The 16,990-nt window shown below is 41.0% G+C and overlaps 1 long non-coding RNA gene across 1 annotated transcript; it reads left to right on the forward strand.

Annotated features, from left to right (window-relative positions):
- The first annotated feature begins 268 nt into the window (after positions 1-268).
- Positions 269-1,640, forward strand: LOC133495765 (uncharacterized). The gene is made up of 3 exons (XR_009793654.1): positions 269-344; positions 630-859; positions 941-1,640. It is a non-coding gene; the product is annotated as an uncharacterized LOC133495765 (long non-coding RNA).
- Positions 1,641-16,990: the final 15,350 nt, after the last annotated feature.

The raw sequence follows: 16,990 nt of genomic DNA on the forward strand, positions 1-16,990 counted from the left end.
TGTCGCAATATAAAATAAAGACTTTCTTGAGGCCTATCTCTGATGTTGTCTTGCTCCTGGCAAAAGAAAATCAACGCAAAGTACAGATGCTTTAGTGGCATTAGTGGCAGACGGGGAGTGTTCTGCCCCAAGTGTTTAATATGTTAAGAAGATCGATTTTATTAGAAAAAGATCTGTTTGTGTTGTTAATTTGTGTTGTTAATTTTGAGAGTGCATTGCTGAGCTTTTATTTTGAAACTGTAGAATACAGGAAGTAGGAAGCGCTGAGCAAAACTGTAAAACGCATGTCAAGCACGTTGAAATCAGCTTATTCTTGTGCATGAATCCGTCAGAAAGCAATGACTGTGAGCAATTTATGTTCTTTACATGTTTCAGAAGTATTGTTAGTAACTTTAACAGTATCTTCGTGCATATTTGTGAGCTGCACTGATTTAGTAACTTTACATGTTGTGTTCATTCTCATGAGATAGCTAGCCAGCTGCTACTCACTTCACTAGAATGCTGTTGCTGGTTGTGCTTAGACTTACTGAATGTGAATGTTTAATTCATATAACTAATGGAAGATGTTTATACTCCATACTAATTTGACATTGCAGTCTATTTAGTATGTTTTGTATTTCTTTTTCTAGTTTCACTCCATTTTCATTGTGTCACCCGACTTGACCTGTTAAGAAGTCATTAAAGGAGCAAGCACGCTCACTTCCTGGCTCTTGAAAAGGAGTTTGGCTGGCTGTTTATTCATGTTAGCACTTTGGGAGTAAAACACATGAAGAGAACAGTACAATTTGAGTTATTCCTTTGCAACGATATATGTTCAGCTTTTTCGGACAGAAAACGGGATCCTCAAGATCAAATAACAGTGAGTGGAAAGCATCATGTGCCAATTCTTCTGCTCGCTATTGACCTCAGGTGATAAAGTCCGAGTTGTCTCACATTCCAGAGTGTCTAACTGCAATGATGAGACTGACTTCAGAGAAAACATCCCCCGAGGTTTTTGCAGTATGCAAGCTACAACTGATTGACAGCAACTGTCTACGAGGACATCGTTTCAATGCCAGACTGATTCAAATGTCTTAAAGTGAGGAAAAAGCTTGCAGCAAATAAACGTTGGATGTGTGCAATCGTATTCGTGATCCCTCCAGGAGGGTTTGGGGACCAGCTCTGTTCCATAATCTCTGACGTTTCAAAGAGATTCGATCTGTAGAGATTTAGTTCCCTCTTCTAACTTTCTGAGGGTGATGCATGACTCATAATAAGTTTCCAATAAAGTTTGAGGAGGCTCAGGCTCTGTTCTCAAGTACTGGCTAAAAATAGCTTGGAGGGGAATGGACCAGAAAGGAACGTGCTGCATGTGAAAAGGCTTGGAAGTGAAAGAACACTGGACTTATAGTAATGTGTTACTGCATTATTTTTTTTGAGTGTAAAATGATGCAGCATATACATTTAGAATGCAATGGAACACAATGAAATGGATAAGATACACACATGGACAAGATTGGTGCCCTTCCATTAAAGAAAAAACTCGTCATTCGAATGACTTCATCCAGAACTTCTGGTTCAACAGTGCTTGTTTCAAAATAAAAGAATGAGTTCCAGAATATAGGGAAATTTAGTTTGGATGGATTATTGTGTCCATAAGCAACAACACTCTTATAATGCAGAAGTGGACTGTCCATTTTTTCCATTATGAGCGGCAAACCATTGGTCCATATTCAATATTCAAAGTGGATTGAACAAATCTGAATATTTTATGAAATCAGCCCAACCTCTATAAAATCTAAAATAGGAGCCTCATGGCCCATATTTTACAAAGATATTGTGCTGAACCAATCCAGATACTGTATTGGACAAAAGTGGCTCCAACCCTTTCCTATGAGGTCTGGTTATCGCCCAAGCAAGTTGACACAATCTCATTGTTTCATCTGAAATGTACAGCTAAGAGTGTACTGCAATTTAGTAAAACTAAAAGAAGTCGTGGTGAAATGGGAGCTGAGTCAAAAAGAGAAGTTCTCAAATTACTGGTCCATCTATGGTCCGTTGTGGTTGGAGCAGGTGAAACTCTAATGGGAGGCTCGCAGCCTCGTTTTACCATCCTGACAGCAGGCTCAAAGCTCCTGCCAAAACCATGAACAATTAAGTCCCGTTCTGTCCTTGGACACGTCATAAAATAAACCCCAGTTGAAAAAAAGAGCCTAAAAGGGCTTTGTGCATGATTCACCAAGTCAGAAGCAGTTCTGTGTTTTGTCCACAATGTTGGACAAGATCTGATTACAACGTGCACATACATACACGAGTGGTCGAAACTGTGGAGACTTCCATTCATTGCAGCTGACAATGAATATTATTGCAACAACTAACAGCAAACAATATGCTAATGAGGTGACCTGATTCACAACGAGGCCGGCCAATGTGTGTAAGTGCAGGTGCGCGGGAAGTTTTCATCAGGCACAAATTAGTATTGCTTTTGAGATATGGTGGGTGGTTAGAAAATGCACATGATGGCCTCTGTGAGGGAGTGGCATGCGCTTTCACAGAGCTACGATGCAGATAAGAGCACAAAACTGCGGGCGTTGTGGGCGTCACATTTATGTCATCATTCCTTTACAGGCCAAGACTTGCTTAAATGTGCAACTGTAAGACATGCATGAAGTTTCAGGTGAGCAATGCCATCAGAAATAGAAATGATTTTTATTTCTCCCCAGAAGTGCCATCCAACCTATTCTTGATGCACAATGAATCCCTTAGAGTTTTCAAAATGAGTAGGAAGTAAACAGGGTGCATGCTGTTGTAAAACAAACTATCCAAAACGAACAGCTTGTGTAGTACAAGTGTTGCTTGAGTTTAACAGTTGACTTGGGTTTACTTTTATGTATTTTTTGAGTGGGTATAAATTTTTAATATGTCCCAGATTCCCCCCTGTTCCCCCCAAAAAACTGCCAGATATGTGGAAGTACCTCTACACAAATTCCGATTTCTGTGTGTCAGTTCATGCTTGTTCGGCTCCACACAGTACAGGCCTATGGGTGAAGAATGACTTAATTGTTTTGACTTGTAACATCAAGAGTACAAAATCAGAAATGTACAAGGCCCAGAGCAAAGACTCATATGAATCTTTTGTGTGAATGTCAAATTTCATTTATATGTATACCCCAATTTAAAATATTGCATTCAAAAACTTCCAAAAAATAAGGAATGGAGGTACAGTAGTTTTTCTTTCTGATCATTATCCATCCATTTTCCATACCGCTTATCCTCACTAGGGTCGTGGGCGTGTTCAAATCTATCCGAGCTATTATCGGCAAGAGGCGGGGGTACACCGTAAACTGGTTGCCAGTCAATACCTGGGGACATAAAACAAACGAGCCTTTGCGTTCCCATTTACACCTACACCTAATTTAGAGTCTTCAATTAACCTACCATGCATGGTTTTGGGATATGGGAGGAAACCGGAGTACTTGGTGGAGACCCACGCAGGCACGGGGAGAACATGCAAACTCCACACAGATGAGGCCCGATTTAAACCTGGGTTCTCAGAACTTTGAGGCAGATGTGTTAAGCAGTCGGCCACTGTAGATTATGATTCATTCAAGGAAAAATCAAAAAGAAGAAAGACCACCCTTGTTTTAATAGATTCCATACCCCCCGTCCCTTAAATCTGTTTTCTTTTTCTCTGAGACCAATCTGCTTCTCCATAATCCCTAAGATTAAGCACTAGCCATAATTCCATTTAAGCGATTTCTGAATTTAGTGATTCCACCAAAGGAGGCCCCTAAACCCAAAACCCACGCTGTGAGTGGATCTCTAAGACTGAGAGAACTCTAGACATGTGGGACGTGACCTGTGAGTCACATCTGTTAGGTCATGTGCAAACCTGGACATCTGTTGCTGTTTGCCACACCAAGCAGAAAATGCAGAAACTAGTAGATTATGTCCCGTTCTGCAAATTAACATTTTTTATCTATTTAACCTTTGCGTATACTAGTAGGGCCATTGAGAAGATTCTTCTTTAGAATAGGGCAACATGCCTGGAGAAGAAAAAAAAAACCTCCATACTGTACCAAAAGAGCATTTTCCAGAGATGTGCACATGACATTGTTGAGCGCTCTCTCCAGTTAGTGGGTTCTTCATGCTATCTGTGACAGTTGTGGCACAACCCAGAAATACATCCCAGTCTCTACCTTTTGATTTCGCCAGGATACAACAGGAACAATTTTTGAACTGAGAGAAACAGTGGCTTAAGTGAGATTTGAGCACTATTTTTGGATACCATTTTCTGTCCATTTCATCTCTAAAATTGAAAATCCATTGCACATAATGTTTGTACTTTTAAAAATGAAATGGAAGATTGCTAGTTTCACTTTTAACTTTTGAGTTGCAAAAGCTCCTCCATGAATGTGCAGCTACTGTAGTTTGAATGTTTCTTCTTAACACTCTAAGTCACTTTGTCTTTGCTTGATTGCCATCGGTGTTGTCAGCTTGCACACAGAATTTATGTCAGAACAATCGCAACACATCATGCAAGCGCATGCTAGTGTAGCAACTGTTTGATTTCAGTTCCTGTACGGCTTCCGTCCTTGTCATCATTTTATATTGTGCTACAGGCCAATGTCGCTATTTTGTCAATGTGTTTCTTCTGTGTCCAGAAGGCGTAAATGTGCAGTTTGTGAGACGACATCAGTAAAGAAAATTAGAGCACTGTCACCCGTGGCCCTTGAGAACTATTGTCATAAAGAACATGTCACTTCTGACACGTAATTTCAACACACATTTACTGTGCCCTAGTCCAAACTCCATTTTATTTGGGGATTTTAAAAATGGGGTTTTATGACTGTAGCTTTACAACTATGTGACTGTAACTTTGTTGTGTTGGCTGGGGTTTGAAATAAATTATCTTGAGGCTTTTTAATGATTTGTGCAAGATAAATATGGCAAATATTGGAATGCAGCTGTGTGTATTTTAATCTCAAACAATCTGTCATGGTAGCCATTTTTTATCATCTTCCCAGTGGATTTATAGCATTCCTTTTGATCACTGACAATCACTTTTACAATCGTGCTACAGAACAAAGTAGACTTGAGTTTATTGAAGCCACCCTCTACACTGAGATTCACAGATTTTTTTGAAGCAAAAAAAAAAAAAAGCAGCTTCTTCAGTTTACTGCAATAACTGATCTGACTCAGCTCTACTTTTAGAATGACAGGAGAAAGTATAAGACAAAGATACAGTTTGGAAGAAGGCAGGACTACAGAAGAAGCAAGGCTTTGTGTGTTTCAAAGACATATCTTTGAATGAAATTGGCACACTAGAAGTGAGTACGGAGTGCAGCTGTCTAATTTATGTTGCCACAGAATTAAAATTTGTAATAATGCTATCTTCCAGTGCTGGAATGAGTGGTGGCTTACACTGTTGCCTTGTGTCATTTAAAAACCATAAAAGACCATCAGTAACCATACTCAATGGTCCTAGGGGGCCAAACTGTATTAAACTAAAACGGGTCATTGTCTTGTAATATTTATAGAAATACTTAAAAAAAAAAATTCGACAGTACAAATATAAAATATTTGTTTCGATGTCGATAGTGAAAGCAGCTTTCGGAAGCCTCTCATTTCACTGCCATTGAAGAGCGTATCTCCAAACTGTTCCCAGAAACTTGGAAAAGTCCAAAATACTGTATTAGGCCCTGACAGTGAAAGAATTTTGGATAGCCAAACAGTTTGGGGATTATTCTTTGCTGTTTGGGTTAAATTGGAGTTCACATTGGACCAGGTCTTTTTGTCCAATATCATTGTGACCTCACAAATATCCTCCTGAATGAAAGGGTAAAAATTCCCATAAATTCACTCCTAATCCTTGTTGAAAACCTTTCTGCAAAAGTTGAAGCTGTTGCAGCTGCAAAGTATAGAAAAACATCCTATAAAAAACTCTCAAAACTCTCTCAAATCAGTTGGATTAAGTGGCACTGTTGAGGGCACAGCAATTTTAGGACATTTATGGCAGTCTTTTTGAACGCACTCGTGAGCTCACTTGCATGTACCCGTAGGCAAACACCCCAAGGTTTCTTTCACTGGGTGTGGAGCTACTCACCTATTGCAACAAATACCTCATATATACATGAAGTACTTATGTATCACCCCACTTATATTTTCATTCTATAGAATTCTCATAGTCAGTCCTACCATATTCAATTTGTATAGCCTGTTCAGAATTGTTGTCTAACATGCTTATCCTCCTGTCCTTGTCCAGTCCTTTCTTGTCCTGCTCTTCCTTCACAGGGTGTTGCCCACAGCCTCATGCAACATCCATATTTAATGCTTCTTTGTTGTAGATATGGAATAATTTGCATTTCTGGTTCTGTTAACAGTTAGGGCTTCGCCTTTGTCTTTTTTCTTTCACCCCTCAAGAAATTACGTAATGTTCAACTGATCAACTCTGATCCTCTCTGCTGCTCTTCTCTCTCTACCCACACTACTGCAGCTAAACACACCCGGCTGTCAAACTCCTCAAGTTTGCAGACGACACCACAGTCATCAGCCTCATCTAAGATGGTGGTGAGCCTGCAGATCGACAGGAAGTGGAGGAGTTGGAGCTGTGGTGCAGCCAACACAACCTAGAGCTGAGTTCACTCCAGATTGTGGAGATTATCGTGGAGGATGCAGGAGGCATCTCTTCCGAAGGCATCTTTTGCCACAGCTGCCCATTACGCTGTTGCACTGTTCTGTGTCAACCATTGAGACCTTTAAGTTTCTAGGAATTATATTCCCTCAGGACCTTAACTGGGATATCAACATTAACTCCATCCTCAAAGAGGGTCAGCAGAGCTTGCTGCAGCTCCTGAGGAAGCACGGCATGCCACAGGTCACTACGTCTTCCAGCTCCTCCCTCAGATAGAATAGAATACAATAGAAACTAAAACAGGCAGATATTCTATTAGCTTCATTCCTCTTGCCTTTAACATCTTAAACACTTAACTTACAATTAGATTACAACAATTTTTGACAATTTTTGTCTTGAGATTTTTGTCATATCTCTTCCGGCAATTCATACATTACTCGTGCACTCACTGTAGCAGTCCCACCACTTTGCACTATCTGCATCTGTCATCTAGCAATGTAGCCACTCGTGCTTAAGTAACATCTGCACCACTTGCACAATCAACCGTTTAGTATCTTCACAATTTGCACAATTGACATTGTCTGTGATTTTCACACTACTAAGTACTTTAAATTCCATACATTTCCTGAAGTCTCTGCCCTTTCCACAATGGTCATTGCACTGGACTATTGTTCTATTCGTCACGTCAAACTGCTGTAATTGAGAAAGAGGACTCTCCATCTTTTAGCACAGCTGTAAAAAAAAAAACAAGCAAACAAACGGTAATCCTACCACCATATTACTGTCAACATGTTATTTCCGAGTGACTGTTTTGTTCAATGTCTTTACGTCTCAAAAGTATTCTCTGTCATTCGACTGCCAGATGTCGCACTAGACCAGCTCCAACTACTGGAGACAAATTCATTGTGTGTTTTTGAAATACTTGGCAAATAAAGATGATTTTTATTCTGATACTGAAAATTTTATTCGCCTGTATGCTTCTACTTCCACTGCTGTAGGTCTGTCGATGTTCATGCCTCTTCTGGAAGAAAGTATTCACTTGAAGTCATTTCCATTCTTTAAGTAAAAATCTACCACCATCTGTCCCTCCAAGTTGGTTTTCTGGATTCCAAATTTACCCATCACTTCTTTATAACCCCTGTTTCCTTCACCTACATGTCCATAACAATCTCCACCACTCACAACAGTCTCTCAGTCCGGGATGCTCAGAACTACAGTATTTCGTCTTTCTCCTTCCAGAATTTCTCTTTCATCACTTAGGCAAATCCTATCTGTGGCGAATAGCCACTGATTACATTAAACATCTATCCATGCATTTTCTTAGCTGCTTATCCTCACAAGGGTCCCGGGAGTCCTGGAGCCTATCCAGCCTATCCTATGCACGGAATACACGGAATCCATAATGAAAACTCTTGTCAAATACCATCCATCCATCCATCCATCCATCCATTTTTCTCAGCCGCTTATCTTCACAAGGGTCGTGGAAGTGCTGGAGTCTACCCAAGCAATCAACGGGCAGGAGGCGGGGTACACCCTAAACTGGTTACCAGTCAATCACAGGGCACATAGAGACAAACAGCCACAATAGCACTTAGGGGCAATTTAGAGTGTCCAATTATTGTTGCATGTTTTTGGGATGTGGGAGGAAACCGGAGAGACCCACGCAGGCACAGGGAAAACAAACCCCACACAGGGAGGGCTGAGATTGAGCCCAGGTCCTCAGAATTGTGAGGCCATCACTTTTCCAACTGTGCCACTGTGCCGACAGCAACGGTAACTCTCCCTTTAAAATAAACCCTACTCCATTTTTCTTCCCATCTACACAATGGTAAAAATATTGAATCCTGCCCCTGATCGTCTAGACCTTCCCTTCTGCTCTCTTGGATGAATAATATATTGAAAACCCTGGCTTTTCCCGTCATTGACAGAATATGGAGAGCCCACATACTTGGTTTTATTTGGTAGTGGAGTAATCCAAATGTAAATGCAAGTAATCAAGTCACATTATTTTAATCTTTCGGTACTTTATTGATATTACTGACTATAGATTTTAACAAATATCCAATTACTTTATCAGAATAAATCTTTAATGTAATCCTACCACCTGTGGGAACAACTCAATACATAAGACAGGTACACAACAGTAAATTGGGAAGGAAATAGATGGAAGCAATGAAAAAATAACCTGCAATACTCGGGCTCTGTTCTTCTGCAACAGCAGTGCTTCTATCCCAGCTGTGTTGCCTGAAACTCTGCCCACCAACATAAGATGTAAAGAGTGAGGAAACAGACAGAAAGAGAACCAGGAAAGTGACAGCATGGTGAATAATGTTATCTTTGCTCTCAACAAAAAGAGCCTGAATATTCAAAATTAATTCACAGAATGGACTTTTTGGTTATATCTGTTATTATCCATTCATGGCTTCTTTCATTACAAAAAATTATACTGTATAGTACATCCCATGAATGAACATTTTTGATGTCGTGAGGCAAACTGGGTCACCAGGTTGATGTCCCAACTGCTTTCCAAGCAAACAACAGTATAGGGGTGCATTTTGTGAGCTACTATAGCAAGCTGCGAAGACTGGCAAACCAACCATCAAGAGATGGCAGAGGAAGAAGGGGCGTATGTGAAGCGGCACCAAATTGCAAAAAATAAATTGACACAATCAATTTCAAATATGAAAAGTGGAAGAGTAAATATTCCATTCTAGGCACATTCAATGATTAAAAAAATATCTTTTTCAACTTTGGAGTACTTTGCAATGCTGACTTGAACTATGTTTTTTTTTTATGGAACAACAACAACATGAATGTCATGTACAATAAGCATCTCTTGTATTTCTCCCTGCATTCAACAATATGTTGCACAAGTGGTGAAACATTCAATTAGGCAATCTATACTTCTGGTGCTTGAGGGCAAATGTATATACGAAAATAAGTATTTGAATATCCTGCCAAGTTCTCTGAAGTTCTGAACCCGGGTCCTTAGAACTGTGAGGCCACCGCTTTCCAGGTGCTCCACCGTGCCGCCCTGTCAAATACCAGTATTTTTAATTACTTTTAGACAAAAATGACTACTACTCTACTAAGCATTTATGTTTTCTGTTATCCTGTATCCTGTCATGTCGCAATATATATTCCAATGTAAATTTTCTAATATCCCACAGCCCGATAAGTGTGTTATACTTATAATTTCAGTTGAATGTTATTGTTGTTTTTTTTGTGTAGGACTTAGTCACCTAAAGCTATGTTTAAATGTGAATGAACTTGACTTACACATACCACCATGATGATGTAAATGTAATGAATATGCTTCACATTTGAAGTTGTGAAATCAGGCTCAACACTGCACTGTATGAGTAAGTATTAAAGCAGGACGGACTGCATTCAGACATGTTTATTTCAAAGTCATTTTTGGGGTAATTGGACATTTTTTAGTTTATTTGTACCAGTATTTCCACAACATTTTCTTCACTATTTATCATTTATTGTTCTGAAAACTTAGCTCCTGTCATGACCAAGGCTAGACCACGGCCAAGAGGGGCGTGGCCTGGTCACCACTGCGAGCGGTTTCATGTCTGACAGCTGTCGCCGGTCACAGCTGTGTCACATGAGGCCCTGTGTATTTAAGTTGGAGTTTTCTCACTGGAATTCGCCAGTTTGTTGAGTATGCTTTCCTGCATCCAGAGTTACTCCGCCACTGTGCCATTACAGCCCAGTCACGCTTTTGGTTATGCTCTTCAGTTGACTCATAGCTATTGGACATTGTTTCTTATGTTTTGGATCCTGCCTTCTTGGACTGTGTTGTAGTGCACAACTTTCATTTTTAATAAAACCCACTGAACATCATGTCCTCGTCTAGGAGTCCTGCATTTGGGTCCGCCTGCACACCGTTGGTTTGTGACCATTCCCTTTTAAAAAACACAACATATAAAATATATACATTTGGCAGATATTGTCTAGCATATATTTGTATGTTTATGTATGGGTCCATGGCCTATTGTAAATGTATTTGACCTCAACATTTTTTAAATTATAATTTTATTACTTCAACAGCTCTGTTAATGTTCATGCAGCAACATATCTGCACACTTTTCAGCACTGCCTATTTGAAAAAAAAAGGACAAAAACTGAAAATATACTTTAACCAATCCTTTGATGATTAAAATCCTCCCATGCGCTATACAGAACATTATATGTGAGAAGAGCCAATAAGATATATTGGATGCATCATTCAATTTCAATAGATGCATTATGATATTGATTGATATGAAACTTCAGAAACTACACTACAGTCAGCCTTGAAAGAAAGGTACTACTTTTCTTGGGTAATATTTCTCACCTCTTTACTTCAATGATATTAAAAATATATATTTTTCATACAGCACCATTAAAAACATCTTCACAAAGTGCTTTGATGGAAAGAGAAAAATACATCAATGTTAAAACTTAAAATACCATGAATGCCAGTCTATAAAAGTACCTTTTAACTGATTTTAAAAAATACAACATATTTTGCATGCGTCTACTCCTCAGGCAAAGTATTCCAAAGCTGAGCCGCTCTCATAGAGAACATTAGATCACCTTTACCTTTGAGCTTCAACAATCAGTAGACCCTCACTTGAGGAATGTGAGTTTCCACATTTTCAAGTAACACGCTGAAACCCGTCAAATGTGGAACACTGAGCCACTGGAGACTGAGAGAGTCATCTGATGATGATATTGTCTATAGCATCTGCATGGAAATCTTCAGTAACCTAAAGCCAAAAGAAGCCTGCATGATAAAGTGCTTCTATAGGCCTATTCAGATCGCACTTCAGGAATCACCAGCGTCAGTCTTTGACCAAAAATCACATAAAATGGTAGGGCACATACAATCCTCCCAACACACACACATACACACACGCGCACACACACACGCACACCCACAAACTCCGACACCTTCTGCAGAGACCCAAAAAATTTGAATACCATGAAAAAGTTGATTTATTTTCATAATTCCATGAAAAAAAGTTAATCTATAGATTCAGGGCGCACAATTTATAGTAAATAATCATGCATTTTAATCAGGAATTTAAAAATTCAAATACTATGAAAAAAAAATCACAATTTACTTCTCAGTTTTTGCACTGATGGTGTAGTGGTACACACGCCTGACTTTGGTACAGGCAGCGTGGGATTGTTTCCCGCCCAATGATGGTATTGATACTTGATGGATATTATATTATTATAATGATAATAGTAGTAGTGGAGGCTAAACTCAGGACAGAAGTAAGTATCTGCGAGCAACAGTATGGTTTCATGCCTTGAAAAAGAGTACCACAGATGCATTATTTGCCCTGAGGATGCTCGTGGAAAAGTACAGAGAAGGTCAGAAGGAGTTACATTGTGTCTTTGTAGACTTAGAGAAAGTCTATGACAAAGTACCAAGAGAGGAACTGTGGTACTGCATCCGCAAGTCTGGTGTGGGGGAGAAATATGTTAGAATAGTACAGGACATGTAGGTATCACGACCCATCGAGACGGAGGGAGGACCCAAATGCAGGACTCAGGAGACGCAGAGGTAATTCGGGAAAAACATTTCTTGTTCCAAGGTCGGGGATCAGGCAGACAGTCAGGTGCAGCAGCGGTAGTCAGGATGTCGGGTGTAGAGAGCAGATCTGCAGGCAGGCAGGGGTCGGTACACGGGAGATCGATCAAAGATAACAGGAATGTCAAAAGCGTCAGGCTTACGGGGTCGGTCGGAGAACAGGCGGAGGTCGGTACACACGGGTTCACAATCAGAGATACGGGAGTGCAGGAATGGGGCATGAATTGCAATGATCTGGCGAAGGACCAGTCGTCCCCAGGGTCCTATATATACCGGGTTCAATCAGTCATGATGAGGCGCAGGTGTGCGCCTCCTGATTAGCTGGCCACTCCCAGCCCGGGCTGGAAGGCAGGGGCATGACCGTAGGGGGCAGCAGAACAGCGGTGAGGTGTGCCATTGTTGTGTCAGAAGAATTTAAGGTTGATGTAGGACTGCATCAGGGATCAGCGCTGAACCCCTTCCTGTTTGTGGTACTAATCGATAGGCTGACAGATGAGGTTAGACTGGAATCCCCTTGGACTATGATGTTCGCAGATAATAGTGTGATCTGCAGTGAAAGCAGGGAGCAGGCGGAGGAACAAACAAGAGTTAGCAGACTTAGATGGTTTGGACATTTTCAGAGACGAGAGAGTGAGTATATTCGTAGAAGGGTGCTGAGTAGGGATCGCAAAAAAACACTTACTTTCATAATCGGTTTTAACCGAACACCTGTAGCAAAAAAAAGATTAACCGGTTTTAAAATTGGTACCATTGGGTGTTTACATAATTCACCCGCGGGACGTCGAGTTGGGGTGCGGGGTTCCGCACGGACTGTTTTTGTTGTTGCTCTTCCGGTGTGACGAGTTCACAGAGTTCCCGCCGTTATGCGAGTAGTGTTTTGATGTTTGCCAATAAAACAAGTTTTGTTCCTGTGTCTGACGCCTCCGACTCCTTTTCTCCAGCGCTACACTATCGATGTTCTTTTGAGTTCAACTTTATTCGAACAGCAAAACTTGAAAAAAGTGGAAATGATATTGAAAAAATAGCGCAATGTGGAATACTGGAACCAGAAGAAATTATTGGAAATTTTAACCGATTTCGAAAGTCCCATTACGGTTTCAGTTTTAAACAATCGAAAACCGGTTATAACCGATTAATTGTAACCGTTTGCGATCCCTAGTAGTGAGGATGGAGCTGCCAGGCAAAAGAGGAAGACCAAAGCAAAGGTTGATGGATGTTGTGAGGGAGGACATGAGGACAGTGGGTGTTAGAGAAGAAGATACACAAGGTAGGCTTAAATGGAAAAAGATGACACGCTGTGGCGACCCCTAACGAGACAAGCTAAAAGGAAAAGAAGAAGATTGATACTGTGACTGACTGGCAACCAGTTCAGGGTATACCCTGCCTCCTGCCTGTTGATAGCTGGGTTGGTTCCAGCTTTCCCATGACCCCCTTCTGTAGAAAAATGAAAAAAATCAATCAAATGAAAATATTCATCAATACTTGGGAATTCCTTTTCTTTAATCACTGCTTTGATGTGCCGTGGTGTTGAAGTAATCGGGCTGTAACATTTCCTTGGAGTTATGGAAGACCAGATTTCCTTGATGTCTACTGTTAGTTCTTCTTTGTTTTTGGGTCTGGTGACCCTCATTTTCCTATTGGTAATACCTCTTTGATTTCCAGTGGGCTTCAGATCTAGTGAGTTAGCTGGCTAGTCAACTATTGTGATGGCATAGGCATCAAACCAGGTTTTGGTACTGGATGATGAAATCTGCATTTGTAAAAATCTGCATCTGCAGAAGAATTTATGAAGTCCGCTAACATTTTGGCAGACTGTTGCAGTGACCTTGGATTTAAGAAAGCAGAGTTTACCAACACCTGCACTGGACATTGCAACCCAAATCATTACTATCTGTGGATAGTTCACAAAGAACCTCAAGCAATTTGGGTTCTGTTCTTCACCCATCTTCCCCCAAACCCTTGCCTGAAAGGTACACTTTACCTTTCTCGGAAAATAGGACCTTGGCCAACAGTCCAGTCCTTCTTCTCCTTGGCCCAGTTGAGACACTTCTTACGTTGGCTCAAACTCAGATTTGACTTCACTCAAGGAACCTGACAGTTCTTGTAGCCCATCTCTAAGTTGTGTCTCTTATGTGGTGGTTTTTGAAGCAGTGACTCCCGCCTCATTCTACTCAGTCCAGATTTCTGCTAGATTCTTAAATCTTCTGTTTGATAATCTACTGAAGGCCACGGCCATCCTTTTTAGTTGTGCATCTTTTCCTGTCATATATATATATGATATATATTGTCATCCTTCTGCTGGACTTTCCAATGATCTGCTGGACACACGACTCTGTGAACAGCCAGCCTCCTGAGGTATGAGTTTTCTTGTCTTTTCCATCCAATGGAGGCTATCAATGATGGTCTCCTGGTCAGACATCAATTCTGCATTCTTCCCCATATCCATCCAAACATTTTCTGAGCCACTTATCCTCACAAGGCTCGCTGGAGTGACAGATCCAATCCCAGCTGTCATTGAGTAGGAAGGTTTTACACCCTGAACTGGTTGCGAGTCAGTCGCAGGGCAAAAGAGACAGACAACAGTGAGATGGGGAATTTAGAGACTCCAGTTTTTGCATTTGTTTGGGATGTGGGAGGAAACTAGAAAATGTATGGATGGATGATTATTTGCTGAAAACAATAAAGTTCATCAGTATGAATATTAAATATCTCGTCTTTGTCATGTATTCAATTAAATATAGGATCTTGCATGCAGCCAAAACCACCTCCCCACCCAATCTGCCTCCGCAGCAGCGACTGACGTCGCCCCCCCAACTATTATTTTTTAATAGCTCTATACACACTTACCTGTCATTTAGAACCCACAAAGCTCTCGTTCTTTGCACCTGTCGTGTCATCACCATACAAATTAGATATTATAATGAAAAGTACATATAACATTATTCAGTTCAATGTCTATACGAAAAAATAAATATGAGCATCATCCATGCGCAAAGTTGAGGAAGTTTTATTTGACATCCAAGTGGTCGGCATATTGGCTGCATCTTCTGTCCGTGAGGTCACACTGGGACATTCGGCATTGAAAACATGCTGTGCCACCTACTATGGGAAACGAACGCCCCTTCTCCTTTCAAAGAAGAGAACATCTCACAATCGATTGAAGTGACCGGGGCAATATTACTCTATTGTTTCGAACCATATTTAGATGATATGCATGGGGCCAAACCACCTCCGTGCCCGATCCACGTCCGCGCGGCAGTGATAAAAACAATGCCACCCGCGAGTGATGACAATGCCACCGCCAAATCGCCTCCCAGTCTGATCCAACATCCATGCGGCGATGATAAAAACGCCGCCCGCGAGCAACGACGACTCGCGGCCAAACCGCCTCCGCGTCCGATCCACCTCTGCAGCCCAGTGCCGCGATGAGCCACCCCAGCGGCGCAGCATCCACCGATCACGGCTTGGACCAGGGTGGCACATCGACACATATTAGCACCCCTGATTTACGGATTACTTCCCTCCCAACTATTATTTTTTTTTAGAAGCTGTATACACACCTACCTGTCATTTGGAACCCACGAAGCTCTCGTCCTTTGCACGAGTGTAATCCATTTTTCATGATGAAGCAGGTCTTTTGGAAAAGACTGAAGAGCGAATCTATCCTCCTGAGTGTTCAAGCAATATCCAGCAATACAACGAGCCGGCATTTTGGTTAACACGAAGGAACAACGAGCTACCTTCTAACATGTAAAACTAGTGTAAACAGACGAAACCGCTTGAGTGCACTGCCCGGTACGTCACTTCCTGCTTCTTCTTGAAAACAAATCCCTCGAGAGGATTTTCATGGCGGGAGTTGCAAAAAGCAATATACGTCAAAATCATGTTTTGGGGGAAAAACAGATGGGTCCATACTGGCTTCCATTTATTTATTTTTATTAATAACATACTAAAAATCATGCATTTCATGACAGTGACTTGACATGACTTCAAAGTGATTTGGTTAATTATGAACAGAGCCACTATCACCAGTTAGGTTACTCACAGTTGTGTTAGCACATTAGCTTATTTTTCTCACCTCCCCTTTTGAAAAGAATATGTAAGTATTTTTTGTGTTGTTTAAGTGGTGGAATGGTGGGTGACTGGTTAGCACATATGCCTTACAGTTGTGAGGACCTGGGTTCTAATCCCAGCACCACCTGTGTGGAGGTGGCACATTCTCTCCATACCTGTGTGGGCTTACTCCGGCTAGTCCAGTTTTCTCCCACATTCCAGAAAGATGTGGTAGGTTGATTGAAGATGAAATTGCCTGTACTTGTGAACGTTACTGGGAATGGTTGTTTGGCTGGAGACCAGTTCAGGCTTTATTCCGCTTCTCGCCCGGAGATAGTTGGTATAGGCTCCAGCATGGCCGGGATCCCAGTCAGGATAAGCAATACAGAAAATGGATTGATGGAACAAAACTTGGAACAAGGGTGTGCAGACTTATCAAATTCACTCTAATTTCCCTATGAAGAGTAGCCTAGTAGTTTTTTAAAGTCCCAGATAATTTCCATCAATTCCATTACATTCCCCTTTTATTCTCAGTAATTTTGCAAATTATTGTGAATGTCCAATGAAACTTCCACACTTTTCAATTCCCAGAATTTTGCTAGCCTTGAGGCTAATTCTACTTCAGCACACAGGATGCGGTTTAGCTGTGATGGAAAACAAACACAGACAAATGGCAACAGCATGTGACTAATATGTTGTCCTTGCTCACTAGTTTGTAACACGTCAGAAAA

The sequence above is a fragment of the Syngnathoides biaculeatus genome, chromosome 2 (assembly GCF_019802595.1).
Source record: "Syngnathoides biaculeatus isolate LvHL_M chromosome 2, ASM1980259v1, whole genome shotgun sequence".
In the NCBI taxonomy this organism is placed as follows: domain Eukaryota; kingdom Metazoa; phylum Chordata; class Actinopteri; order Syngnathiformes; family Syngnathidae; genus Syngnathoides; species Syngnathoides biaculeatus.